A 15,209-nucleotide genomic window follows, 5' to 3' on the forward strand; every position below is an offset into this window, starting at 1 on the left:
GCCTACACACTTCTCTTTCAGAAGATCCTAAATTTGCTTCCCAACACTCACATTGGGCAGCTTATGACTTCCCTTAACTGCAAAACGATGTGATCCACTGCCTTCTTCTGGCTTCCATGAGCATCTGTATTCACTTCTGCATGCCCTCTGCCCTCACTAACACACACTCATGCAAACACATACATGTTCATATAATTAAGAAAAATTAATGCTAGGATACTCTTAGATTGTGGACGTAAATACTGGGTTTCAAAGGATGTATTTAGTGACTGGGATATTTTTCTAATGTCAGTCCTGCCCTCCTTCCATGTGTGCTCAGGATCTGAAAGCCAAAGGCTAACTCCCACACTTGGTTATTGCAGTAATCCTGTCTAAATACACTGAGCATGTATTAGAGTACAAAACTAATCTCTTATATAATTCTAGATCAATATATTGTCATAAATTTAATAAATAATACTTAAAGTTTGATCTACCTTAAGGATAATTATAGTGCTTAAAGCAGTATCTAATTATAAGCTAATAGTCCTAAAGTGATACATATCGATATAGTGCAACTTGACACTTCTCTTCACATGGCTGAGGTCAAGGTTTGTGTGGGATGTGTTTACAGTAATACAAAATACCCCAATCCTACTGGGTCCATCTACAAAATACTACTACACATAAGGCTTAGGGCACATTGCAGAAGAGGGGGTGGAAAGAGTGTAAGAGGCAAAAGATCAGAGAGTTTGCTGGGAGATTGTGTCCCCTAGGTACGACAGAGGCTACACCCATAAAGTATAAACAACATGATTACACTAATGGAGATGAACAAAGCTGGCACCAATAGACATGACAAAGTGGATAAGGAAAAGCCCATGAGGCTTCGACCTGACACAAGGAACTACAGACAACTAAGGAATACTGGAAGTAGAAGAAATAGTCGTCCCCAGGGAAGCACACACCAATTGGTTATCCAGTTCCAAAATGAGCAGCCCTGAAAACATGCATACAAGTAACATTATATAGACTTTGTGGATTATTCTTAGGAATACATATTTGTATATATGCATATAAACAGATACATGCAATAACCATTAATGGGAAAAAGACACTATAGATTTGAAAAAGAACAAGGCGGGATAGAAGAGAGACTTTTTAGAAAGAGGAAAATAAAGGGGCAATCATTGTAATTATATTATAATCTCAAAACTTTTTAAAGTAAAGAAAATTTTAATATTAAAAGCCTTTTAGACATTAAATATTATATGACAGAAAGAGCATAGCTCCCTATAAAAAGCAAATATAATTAAGTCAGACTCACTAAATTTTCTTAGTTAAAATTTATCTGAAAGAGGCCTTAATTATGCCTACAAAATGCCTACATCATAGCTCTCAGATTGTCACTTATTGAACAATTAAAACTGTGGAGTCTGAAGCAACAACCAAGGACCAGGCATGGGCTGGACCTACGTCTTTACATAGATGTAGCCAATGGACAGCACAGGCTTCATGTGGGTCCACTAGTAAGGGGAGCAGGGACTGTCTTTGACATGGACTCTGTTGCCTGCTCCTAGATCATTTCCCCCTGATGGGACTGCCTTGCCAGGCCACAGGAGAAGAAGACAAATTCAGTCCTGATGTGACTTGATGAGCTGGGGTTGGTGGGTAGGGTGTGGGGCTCCCCTTTTCTGAGGAATAGGGAGGGTAGATGAGAGACAGAGGGTGGGACTTGGAGGAGAGAAGGGAGCGGGCTACTACCAGGATACAAAGTGAATAAATAAATTAAATAATAAAAAATAATTTAGAAGACAGAAAGTATATGAACCAGAGGGTGTTAGTTTTGAAGTCTTACATGAGTCTGCCTGTTCTCCTCCTTCAGATTCACTGTCCAGTGTGGACTTGAGCTACATTAGCTTTTAAGAACCATTGCACTTACTCATATACTATACCTGGTGCTACGATTTGTGTTTTCATCCTGGTGTCAGCCAAATAACGGTCATCTGACTTTTCCCTACATCTCAGTTTTAAGCATTGTTCTTCACAATAAATAAAACATCTTCTTGTATACTGAAGGGAATATACCTTTAGCTCCATTAAGCCACCAAGAATCATAACACTCACTGAGGTATTATTTTCCATGACCTTGGGGCCACATATATGAAGGGGACATTACTTTGTTACCTTTTAACAACTTAAAGTTCAGACAAGGATTGTTTCATCTTGTATGTGCTTTTTAAGTGTCCCTGCAGAGGGCATGTGTTGGAAATGTGTCCCTCGGTGTGGAAGTGCCAGAGAGAGAAGAGTGGTGTGTAAGCTTTAGGAGGTAAGGCCTGCTAGGTAAGGGTGCCACCAGTTGTAAGGATTAAGTCATTCTTGTAAGGTTCTGGAGGGCTCTGTAACCCTGAGTGAGGTGGGTCACTTCCTTGTCTTTGGAATTCTGTTCTGCCACAAAATAGCTCCCTCTTGTGTGTGTTCCTGCCATGGCCTACTGCTATGAGATCTTCACAAGAGATGATCCAATGCCAGTGCTGCATTACTTTACTGCCAGAACCTGAGTTAAATAATCCCATTTGGAATGCATTTCAGTTTTCTGTGTTTCATAAATTAACAGAGTTTGAGATAGTTCATACAAGGACAAAAATCATAATCAATAGTTAGCCCTATAATTTTGATATTATAAAGGAGATGTTATATGCCTAATGAGAAAAAAAAAATGATGGGAGTGCACCTGATGAAAGCTTTGAGAGACAAGTCAAATACCACACACACACACGCACACATGTGAGTACAAATTGTTTAATCAAATCAACTTTTAGAAGTGTCAAATCAAGCAGTTGGGACAGAATGTTCTCTGGAGATAAGGTATGCTACGCATGACACCTTAATGAACGTGTAATGTGTTTTGTCCAGCGGAGGCGTAGAGATACATGACTATGAAAGAAAAGACTAGGATTAGAAAACAATATAGATAAGACACAGATGCCTTTACCATGCAGATATAGAAGCTATGGTTATAGCTACATCAAATATTGCAACTGTCCGCTACTGCATCTGCTGTAAAACATAAACCATCTAACGTTGAGGCACATTGCTCTCATCCGAAGTCAAAAGCAAAGAGCAAGAGAACGTGTGCAATGTATCCTGTGTAATGAATTTGATTAACAAGTTTGATTCTTGACATTTTTTTTGAATTTGTGATTCCCTTTGAATCATGCAAATTTTCCCTAAATAACATAGAATAATTTAAAATGCTAAAAAAACAAACAAAATCCCGATCATGTATTTGACCCTTCTATGTCATTTCCAAAGATTTGTGTTGCTGTATTGTGCTACTGAATTCCATGGGAAAGTACTTTATCACATATCACTAACTATTGGCAATATTTTCAAATACATAGACAATATTTTCTCTAGTGAATATGCTACAATTTTTGTTCAAGTTTACCATTTCAGTTGAAATAGCTTTGTAGACCATAAAATGGCTATCTTGGCATGTTTACTTTTTTCTTTCTTTTTTAAAAATTTTAAAATATATTAATTTATTCATATTACAACTCAATTGTTATCCCATCCCTTGTACCCTCCCAATCCTCCCTCCCTCCCATTTTCCCCTTATTCCCCTCCAACAACCAGATGAAGGAAATCAATAAAACTGTTCAAGCTCTGAAGGCCTATAAAGAGGCAATGGAAGAAACCCAGGAATATACAAACAATCAGATGAAAGAAATCAATAAAACACCTCAAGATCTGAAAATGAAAATGGATTCAATGACAAACACACAGACAGAAGAAAAATGAGAACATGAGAGCTCAGAGAGGAAGACGAGCAACACAGAGGTGGGTCTTTCTAACAGTATCCAAGAGATGGAGAAATGAATCTCAGGTCAAGAAGATACAATTGTAGATCTTGACGTTTACTTTTTTTCTAACAACGAATTCTCTATTGGTCAGCTATGTGTGAGAGCAAAGTGAGGACAGCGCTCTCTGGCAGAGTAGCTATAATAGCAGGTAGTTATGTCAGAATATAGACTATTGTTTCTCCATGAACACTTCTCGCTCATTCACCTTCACAAGATCCCCTATTCCCTTCTCATGACAGACCTGTCTTATACCTACACGTATACACAGTTCTCTGGATTTCATGCCACTTACCCCAGAAATAATGTTCTTCACAACCACTTATGCAATTAATATCTTTGTTCTAGTGAGAGATTATTTTGTTTGAGGGGAGAGGACGGGCACCACAAACTCTTTGGAAAAGTGCCAGGGACTTTTGTCTGACTTCTGAAGATGTTACAAAGGTCTTAGTTTTGTTAACGCACATTAAATCTACTTTGAAATATGTTTATTACTTGTATATTCTCTTATCACATTTTTATTACTAAGTGACTGTGTGTACTCTTTTTTTTTTTATTTTAAGAGATTCCTTTTTTTGTTTCCAATGATGAAGATCTGTACTCAGGTCATTATACATTGTAGGCAGCTAAACATTGAGCTGTTCACTGATAGAAACTCTTTAGAATCAAATACCTGGACTAAAATATAAAGTAACTTACTGAGAAAAGTATAGGTAGTAGGCTCATCACAACTATTGTAAAAATATTTTTGTAATTGATGAATTTTAAATATTGAATATAATTTGATTTCATTCAGTTGAAAATAAACAGTAATATTGCATTTTATAATTGTTTATATTTGTTATTTTTAATAACATGGATCCCTCAGAGAGATTGATGAGTGTCAGTATCATAAAATAGTGTTTTTGTTTACAAATGGTACAGTAGACCATTAATTAGACTTTACAAGATACTTATTGCATACACAAAGAAAGTAACAATAATTGGAAAAACGTAGTCTATAATTTAACCATCTTCAAATCAACATCAACATATTTGCTTAGACTCCTTGTCACAGCCAAGATAGAAGTGACTTTAAATAGTTTCTTCTTATTGTAATTATGCTGTTTCTTCTCTAAATTACATAATTTGTCAAAATACTAATCTTCATTTATTTATTATTCAAATATACGGTAGTAGACCTACCTCATTTTATGCTTAAATCTTTCAGCATACTGTAAACTTTGCGTGGACAGACATCATGTCTGTTTGTCTCTCTTTTCATTCAGGGTCCTTGGTATAATTCTGGAAATGCAGTAAGGATATGAAGAATATTTTTCAATGCATTTATTTCTTCTTATGTTTTCAATTACTTCTGATTCATGTTGTTACTGCATGATGATTACAGGAGTAGATGAGGAGAACACCTTATTGTTTATTTCCTAAAAGTAGAAATTGAATGGTGGTAAATTTTTGTGGAACTTTAACTGTATAGACATTTATCATCATGCACACTTTATATTTATTTTAATAACTTTCCACTTTTTAGTTTGTGTGTAGAATTTTTCCTTTTTTTTTTTTTTTTTTGTCTTTTTTGATTGATAGACATTATTTTAAGACAAATGACTGTTTTAACCAAATTAATTCAAGGAGTGATCACTCAGAAACTATGTTAATAATTTTCCATTCCAAAGATATTGGTGTTAATCTAACTAAAGAAGTACAGGTATGGTATTCAGAATTTATTTACTTTTTTTTCCCCTTTGGCACACAGTCACACTTTCACATTGTGTGTGTGTGTGTGTGTGTGTGTGTGTGTGTGTGTGTGTGTGTTAAGATAGTAGGTTTCTGTACGGCATATGGCTTTTTTTCAAACACTGTTGGTGCTAGTTATCTCTTTATCAATAAAAATCACTTTAAGGGACATCAAAATGGTTCCAAAGGTTAAAGGCGCATTACACTAAGCCTGACTCCTGGAGTTCGGTGCCCCAGAACCACATGGTAGAAGGAAAAACAGGCTCCTGCAGGTTTTCTCTTTCCCAACATATGCTCTATTGTAAACACATACACACACAGACACCACACACACACACACACACACACACACACACACACACACACACACAAAGAGAGACAAATGCACACACACACACACACACACACACACACAAAACAAATAACTAAATAAATAAGTGGTTAAATAATAAATGTAAGAATCAGTTAAACTACTTCAACATTTAAAATGATGTATTAATACCATGTAGTTAACAATTCTGTAACAACACAAATCATTTTATTATTCTTTTCATTGGTTTTCATAATGTAATTTAACTAGCAAAGCCAACTTATGACACTATAGTGATTTACCAGGGAGGCATTAGAAGAGGATTTGATTGGATTTATCTGTAGACACTGATTTGAGCAAATAAAAATGATGGAAAGGTTGAAGAGGAGAGGAGACAGCTGAGTGGCCCAGTGCTCTGCCTGTGTGTGTGTGAGAGAGACACCATCTCCATCACTTTCCTGTCCCTTTTTAGAACTCTTCATGGGATCTTCTTATCCCTAAGATCAGGATCTCGTGCTGTTCTGAGGATGTCTTTACAATACTCTCGGAGCATAACTTTGTGCCTCAGAACAATGAGTTCTGGAAACAGCATGACTCTTCATTTTTTCTGCAAATCATTAACTTACCTTGGCCTCCTACCCTGAGTGAGATGATCTTATTTTCCCATCCAGAAAAATAAAATTGTACAGGTAATTTACTGATGTGTTAATTACCATTTCCAGCGAAGAGCTAAGGAACACTGTGGCTTCTCAAACTGTTCCTGTCCTGAAAATGTATTTATATTTGTGAAAATGCTGAAATACAAAATGCTGTTAGTTTTTAGGACTATTTATAAAATTGACAAGCAATATGATCGTAATTATTCTGTAATTAGTCAGCTATGCTTGAGTAGAAAATGCTATAATGGCATATTTATTTATGGTATAGTATTTACATATATTTATTTGAACACAGAAGAAATGTAAAAATACTTAAAGATTTATGCATTAATTTAAAATTTTCATAAGCTTTTTCCCCACCTGATACTATATTGAGTAGCAAACATAGGGCTTCATACTTCATAAATTTCTATCACTAAGCTACAATAAGAACATCATCTGCCTTTTTCTCTCAATCAATCTATCTATCTATCCATCTAGCTAGCTATCATCTATCTATCTTTTGTCTACTTATTTGTTTTTGGTTGAAACTTCAATAAAGTGCTCAGATCTACCTTAAATTTATTGTGCAGCCTTGATGGGTCTTGAACCCATGAATATCCTGCCCTATTCTTCAGAGAAGCTAAGGTTACCTTGTACCACAAGGCTAGCTCAAATTTTGTAGCTATCACTGTTTCTTTTTTCCTTTTATTTTTCTTGCCCTCCTTGCTGCTACTTCCTGGGCATCCTGCAGTGTTTATCCTCAGCCTTTTCTAAGGCTTTGCCATTTAATTCTCTATTTTTGCTGTACACATAGACAAGTACAATTCATCCTTCGAAGCTTATTTTACCCTTCCTCTGTGAAATCCATCCTATTTCCCCACTGGCTCTAATGTCTCATTTTGTGGCTGCTCAAGGATCTCATAATTGTGTGCCTCAGCCAGGGCCCTGGATTGTAGCTTTGAGCTACAGTTGATTTACTTGGCTTATGGCTTTTCTGGCTCCTGGGTTCAGTTGAGAGCAGGAGCTTTGCCTTCCCAGTGCATGCTCTGTGGGGGACATGGTAAATCACAGTGCTTTCTGTTTGATCTGTTAACCTAAACCTCTTTTTCATCATTATCAGTCTCAGTGTTTTATTTCTAGCTTGCTGGCTGTTCCCTAATGCCCACTTATTCAATTTCTTTCTGCTTCATATAGATTTCTATCATACTTATTTTCCATCATCATTTTTTTCCAGACAGAAGTCAAGTTACTGTATTTATCTCTTTAATCTTTATTAACATACCTGGCTTTACTATTTCTTCCTAAGTATAGTATCCAGAGATGTACAGTTGTTAAAATATTTTTAATACTTCCTCTTCATTCTGTGCATGAAAGAATACTGACTCCCAGTTGATTACATTTGGCTTTTCCCCATCTGTTACTGAGAGTTACTTGAGAAAATAAGAGTCTACTGAAGAACCTCAACTTGCTTATCTTTAACACCAACAGAGAAAGTTCATCATCTTCCCTAAGCCACTCTTTGTGATATTATTTCTTACTTACAACTAACAGTAGCAATAAAATAATAAGTGGTATAATGATTATGACATCCACTAAACATACACATGAATACAGGAGAAAAAGCCTAATAGGAAAGATAGCAATAAATCAGTGTCTCAGTATTCATATTTTAGGAGTTATCATATATATATATATATATATATATATATATATATATATATATATATATATATATATATATATATATATATATTCTATCCTGTTATTTACCTTTCCAAATAACTATAAGTGGTTTGCTGAGTTTGAGTGAGACAGCTGGTTAGGTGCTGTTATGTGGTGAGACCACAAGATGAACTAACTATGCAATCGAGCTGAGCTACTAGGCAGCATGACAATTAACTCTGATCAGCAGAGCCCCAGGATGCACTCTCTGACCAGATGGCATCACTAGAGACTTCAACAATTGACAAGATTGGAGAAGGGACCTTGAGGTTAGATGGAGTCATTACTTGGGATGGATACCTTCTGTGCTTTGTGGAAATACACAGTACAATTGGATCTGCTTATCTGGAGCCTTTGTGCAGGGATTGAGTCTAAATTGAGCATTATTAAGGTGCTAAATGTGGCTAAATTAGCTTGTGATCAGATTTGCAAGGGTGACCATATTCCTCTCTGAGTGATATGTGGTTTTTCATCAGAGGCTGTTCTTGGAAGACAGTTACCTAGAGTTTCAGATCATGACACCCTCTTTGGAATGTGTCATAGGTAGGCTGTGCTGCTGGGTTCCATGTTTGCACAATATCCTTGTGTACTGTGTTCAGTTTACCCTTGTTCATTCAAATATTGATTTCTCCTGGGCCTAGGAGATGATTTAAATGCAAGTATAATGTGGGAAATCTGAATGGGAAGAAACTATACTAACATGGAAGATTAGAATGCTGTAATTATTATACATCATTGTGCTATAGGCTAATTAAATAGATCCTGGTCTCTCTGTGTGGTCATTTGGGTATAAAGCTGGTTAAGGAGTAACCACTAATTTCACTAAAATAGTAATTCAATATTAAATATCCATTCAACAGTTCCATCTCTTTTCAGATACTACTGTAAGGCAGACTGAGCTGATCTAAGAAATGTGTGCTCTTCACTAGAGGCTCTGACATGTTTCCTTTGTATCTATCTGGCCTGAGGATAATCTAGTGTCTCCTATATTTCCCTTGAGGTGAGATAGGAGTGATCTTCCTGGTAAGCATCTACATTATGAGGTAAGTAGCCTATTGACCTCAGGTCTCCTAATTTATAGCAACGCTGGTCCGCCGGAAACTTTCTGTGTTGGGTTTTACCAACCTGAGGAGGGAAGCATGGTTAAATCAAGACAGCGTCTCTCAAACCCTTTATGAGCCTGTAATCTGTTCAGCTGACCATATTGATGGCTCAGGCTTCTTTGAGGTTTCACAAGATAGTTCCTCTGTGGAGAGAGTTACTGATGGGATTCTCTGTGAAGAGGTGTAAAGTCTCAAATCTTCTGTTCTGACATCTGCATGGAACTCATGGCACTCAAGAAGCTCCCTGGATGGAAAACACTGCTGTGGATTTAGACCGTGAAATGTATAAGGGTGGGGACTTAGTTATTGAGCAAAAAAATTTAAAATAGCTATGTGAATATGGATGTTAATAATCTATAATTCCTTATGTGTTTTGTCACACTCCAGGCCAGCTCCAGCCTGCGTGCCCAAGAGTAGGTGGGCAATACTAAACAAACTCCACAGTTCTCTCTCTCTCTCTCTCTCTCTCTCTCTCTCTCTCTCTCTCTCTCTCTCTCTATCTATCTATCTATCTCTATCTCTATCTGCCCCTCTCCCTCTGCCTCCCTCTTCCTCCCTCCCCCATCTGTCTCTCTCCCTCCCTCACTTCCTCTCCCCCTTCTCCATCCCCCTCTCTTACCTTCCTTCTAATACCCTGCTCCCTCTTTCCCTGTCCTTCTCCCTGTTACCCGCCCTCGGGTGTGTGTATGTATGTGTTGAGTGTGTGTATGTGTGTGTGTGTGTGCTTTTGTTTCATTTATTTGTTTTGATTTCTTGTTTTATTTGTCTTTTGCTTGTTTGTTTTGATTTTTAGGGATTATTTTAGAGAGGGGGAGAGCATAGTTTTCACTAGGTAGAGAGGTAGAGGAAGATATGGAAGGAGTTTGGGAGAGAGAATACATGATCAAAATATGTTGCATAAAATATAAATATATATATACATACATATACATCATATATGCATACATGTGCATATACATTTATCCTAGTTAAGAGACTGAAGAGACGACTCAGCAGTGGAGAGCACTCAGTGGAAAAAATAATATTCTATTCTTATAATTACTTTCTTCACGTTTTTCTAGCCAATTATCTAAACAAACATATCAATTCCTTTAAGGTTCACTTCATGGTCTACATAGAAGCTTTGGTGACTCCATTGGTCACCAGAGCTGTTTTTCTCCTCAGAACTTTAGAATTTTTGAGATGGATGGAAACTTAGAAACTAGTCCATTTCTTATATACCACACAGGGATATCATTTGTTCTTATTACAACTTTGTGAGAACTATAAAACAATTCCTCCCTCAGTGGCAGATGCAGCCAGAACAGATGGTTTGGCAAGTAGACGGTAAGATAATTGTGGGCTTCCAGCAGCCCCTTGGCCAGGGACAGTTGGACCAAGCACAAGAGGCAATGCACATCTTGTTCTGATCTCATCTTGTCTTTAAATATTATTTCATTTCTCCCTGCCAACTAGTATATATGCATATGCAATATACATAATAACATTATGGTAACTTCTGACGGGCCCAGATATAGCAACATACTTTCTTGGATTCTCAGAATCTATAATAATAATGGGTAAGGAACTGTCATATTAGAATTATCAAAAGAAAAATATCATACTATCATAAAAGGCGAAATATAATGTAAGAAATTACTAATATCTGAACTAGATATAAATTCAAGGGAGTTAACTTCTTGAGACCAGAAGGACAAGTCAAAATTTTCTGGCTCATAGGAAAGGAAAGAAGCCTGCTACTATAACCAAAACAGAGAGGCTGCTCACTGCAATAAACAGAAAGTCTGGAATGGCATGCCCACATAGGAGCATTATAATGGACAATAAAAGAATATTAATGGTGAATCTGATACAAGCATTAAGAAGATTCATGAGCATTTTCATCTTTGGAGAGGTTTATACAAATTGAGAATATTCAGAAAAAAACTTCTGACCATGTAACCTTATTAATTTAATTGATTTGGATAAGCAAATTATAGGTAGATAGATGATAGATAGATAGATAAATGATAGATAGATATGAAATTATCTCATTGTAAGTGTTCTCTTTAATTTATGATTTATTTTTTAAATCACGGTAAGTTTTCTAAGTGTAGAAGTTTGTTCTTAGACATACCAAGATTGAAGATAGCTTTCTTTTTTTAATTGATTTATGTATTTATTCACTTTACATCCCTTTAGCCCCTTCCCTCATCTCCTCCCAGTCCCACCCTCCATCTCCCATCTCCCACCTCCTATTCCTCAGAAAAGGGAAGACCCCTGCCCACCCACCCTATTTCATCAAGTCACACCAGGACTGAGTTCTTCATCTTCCCCTGTGGCCTGCCAAGGTCGTTCCATCAGGGGGAAGGGATGAAGAAGCAGGCAACAGAGTCCAAGTCAGAGATAGCACCTGTTTCTCTGACTAGTGGACCCACATGAAGCCTGAGCTTCCCCTCAGCTACTTCTATGTAAAGGACCTAGGTTCTGGCCATGTATGGTCCTAGGTTCAGACTCCACAGACCCCTCTGGCCCCTGGTTTGTTGGCTGTGTTGGTCTTCCTATGGGGCTCTTGTCACCTCTAGAGTCTTTTATCCTCCCCTCTACCCCCACTTTCCCACCACGTTCCCTATACTTATTCCATGGTTTGGCTGTGAGTCTCAGCACCTGTTTCAAACCACTGCTTGGTGGTCGATCAAGACAACTCTGATAGACTTCTGTCTGCAAACACAGCAGAGTATCATTGGTAGTGTCAGCAGTTGGCTGTTTTCCATGGGTATTTCTAGGGTTGGGCCAGGCATTTGTTGGACATTCCCTCAATCTCTGCTCTGTCTTCCCCTATCGTTATCCCTGTTTGTCTCGAAAGCAGCATAAGTTTTGGATCCAGGCTTGGTGGTGCGTGCCTTTAATCCCAGCACTCAGGGATGCAGAGGCACGTGGATCTTTGTGAGTCAGAGGCCATCCTGGTCTACAAAACAAGTCTGGGAACAACCAAGGCTACAGAGAGAAACCCTGTCTTGACAAAACAAAACAAAACGAAGAGGAAAAAAAACTTCTTATACATGATCTTAGCACACTTTGTTAGCAACATCATAAAACACAATTATTCAGCACAGTGAAGAACTACATTAGAAATTAGTAAAATTTTATATTCATAAAGAGATGTGAATGACTGTTATTATTATGGAATGCACAGTAGGATATGTGAAAAATATAAAGTAAAGAATGACTTTCTAGCAGCTAATAAATTTATCTGAGGGACATAGGTCTTTATGGTGCAAATTATCAATGTTATTAGGAAAACCGATGTCTTAAATAAATCAAGAGATAGATTGTATTTATAGTTTGGAAGGAAACATATTAAATATAGCTATTCAACAAGAATTTACTTATAGATTTAATTCAAGTCCTTATGAGAATTCCACAGTATTCTGTGATGTGATAGTCTAGCATATTTTAAAACATATATTGAAATCCTCAGGCCTTGGCATAGTGAAAAGCAATACCAATAAGGAAGAGTAACTCTTGTGGAATTACCAGCTTATTACTATACTGCCACACAATCAAAAGTGTGTGAAATTGCTGGAGACATGAACACACGGATCAATGCAATAGAATAGAAGACACAAGAATAGGCCTATACAAATCTTCAGCTGATTTTTGGCAAAGGTACAAAAGCAATTCAATAATGTAAAGAAAACCTATTGAAGAAACATAGCAAGAGCAATTAGAGGCCTTTAGAAAAAAGTCAACGGGCCTTAGTGCATTCCTTACTCAAAAATTAACTCGAAATGATCTAAGCGTAGATCCAAAGTACAAAGCCAAAGACAACAATGACAGCAATAATGGAGGAGGAAGAAAAGGAGAGAGAGAGAGAGAGAGAGAGAGAGAGAGAGAGAGAGAGAGAGAGAGAGACACTGTAAAATAAAGATAAGATATCCAGAGCCTAGGACAAGAGGGGATAGTCTTAACTATCTGTCATTAATGGGGGAAAAAAAGCACATTTGATTGCTTTCATGTGTGAGACAGTATACTTTTTATTCTGGCCTGAAACTGATGTTTCAAGGCAATCCTTCTGACTCAGAATACAATTTTTTTTCTTTGTTTGTTTGTTTTTTCCTGTTTTTATTAATTTATTCTTGTTACATCTCAATGGTTATCCCATCCCTTGTATCCTCCCATTCTTCCCTCCCTCCCATTTTCCCCTTATTCCCCTCCCCTATGACTGTTCCTGAGGGGGATTACCTCCCCCTGTATATGTTCATAGGGTATCAAGTCTCTTCTCAGTAACCTGCTGTCCTTCGTCTGAGTGCCACCAGGTCTCCCCCTCCAGAGAACATGGTCAAAGATGAGGAAACTGAGACAGAGGGGAGGACATTCTATTGGGACTCTAGATGAGAGAAGCATGGGAGAATGGCAAAGTAGAAGGATCCAGAGGGTCCTAGAAACCTACAAGTAGAACATTATGATAGGCAGATTTGGGCCCAGGGGTCCCACTCAAACTAAGGCACCAACCAAGGACAACACAGGCGGTAAAACTTTAAACCCCTACCTAGATCTAGCCAATGGTCAGAACATTCTGAACAGTAGAGTGGAGAGTGGGATATGACTTTCTCACAGAATAAAATTTTTATACAAAGAAAAATGAGAAAATCTCATAAAAATTGGAACAATAAATCTTTTGCTCTAAGGGATGGTCTTTCTATACATTTTAAAAGCTGCTTAGTAGGCCACTAAATTTTCTTGATGTGTGAAGTTAATTAAAAGTATTTTTCTCAATTAAATGCTCACATTCAAGATTTTTCAATTAAGATTTCAAAAACTATTTACCTTGTGATCTATAAGATGATTTGAATCAGTTGTTGAGAAAAGGGATTTTTCCAAGCCTCATTCTTATTTCTGGATTGACAACATTGCTCGTTCCCCACCTCCAGCAGGTGTTTTGGCTAATGACTTCTTCAGTGGTATACATATGCGGCTCTGAAATAAAATGGGATCGCGTGTGGATTTGATTATTTCAATTGATCTTAAGAATCTTTGGGGATCTAAGTAACTCATTACCTGACAACGCTGTAGTCAGCCGTACAGCTTCTATATCTAAGGGACGATGTTCTCAGCACACAGCTCACAACTTCTCTCTTTCTCTCTCTCTCTCTCTCTCTCTCTCTCTCTCTCTCTCTCTCTCTCTCTCTCTCTCTCTGTTTCTCTCTCTCTCTCTCTCTCTCTCTCTCTCTCTCTCTCTCTCTCTCTCTCTCTCTCTCTCTCTCTCTCCCTCTCTCTCTGATTAATAGCAGCCAGGATTGCAGGACAAAAAATATTCAAACTAAAAGGAATAAAGAACCCAGAAGAAAAACTGTTAGGATGTTTTTAGACCTGTATCTTGATGCACAAAACTAGTTTTACAGACACAACCAAGTTTAATAAGTTATTATTTCATAATGCTCTTGCTTAGCTCTAAAATGGAGCAAGCCTTCTCACTCAGTTTTATACCCCTTTGGGATGGTCTGTTAGTGCAGAAGAATGTGGGTTTTTTTTTATTAAGAAGGAACAAAAAAGATCGAGCCTTTTTTTTATTGCTTTCTATTTATTTTTTTTCTTGGTAAGGGAAGGTACTAAAAGCTTCCACATTGATATCTATTAAAAAACGGGTGCTGTTTCTTAGATACCATTAAAGTATTCCCTTTTTTGAAATTTATGTGGAGGAAAAATATTTATACTGTGATGATTCTGCTTTTAAATTGCTTTCTGAAAGGAAAAGTGAAAATAAAAATAAATATGTTGTGATTCAAAACAGAAAAATGCAATATTCAAGTGTCAATACAGCCTTGGATCTTGGCTGTATTTAGACAGCATCAGAGTTACAATCAACAGCACCTTT

At 37.2% G+C, this 15,209-nt stretch overlaps 1 long non-coding RNA gene across 8 annotated transcripts in view; it reads right to left on the bottom strand.

The window, feature by feature from the left end:
* The window catches only part of LOC311593410, a 51,314-nt gene that overhangs the window by 19,825 nt on the left and 16,280 nt on the right, over window positions 1-15,209 (bottom strand). For 4 of the 8 annotated variants that reach the window (XR_014777690.1, XR_014777691.1, XR_014777692.1 and 1 more), the window contains exons 2-4: window positions 14,162-14,311; window positions 6,513-6,651; window positions 5,028-5,263 (exon numbers count right to left, since the gene is read on the bottom strand). This is a non-coding gene — a long non-coding RNA (uncharacterized lncRNA). Of the gene's footprint in view, window positions 1-2,823; window positions 2,917-5,027; window positions 5,264-6,512; window positions 6,652-9,374; window positions 9,576-14,161; window positions 14,312-15,209 lie in introns of those variants that run through there. The other 4 variants (XR_014777695.1, XR_014777689.1, XR_014777693.1 and 1 more) reach the window with 4 other exon arrangements.

This window comes from Acomys minous (assembly GCF_964271855.1).
Source record: "Acomys minous genome assembly, chromosome: 3".
In the NCBI taxonomy this organism is placed as follows: domain Eukaryota; kingdom Metazoa; phylum Chordata; class Mammalia; order Rodentia; family Muridae; genus Acomys; species Acomys minous.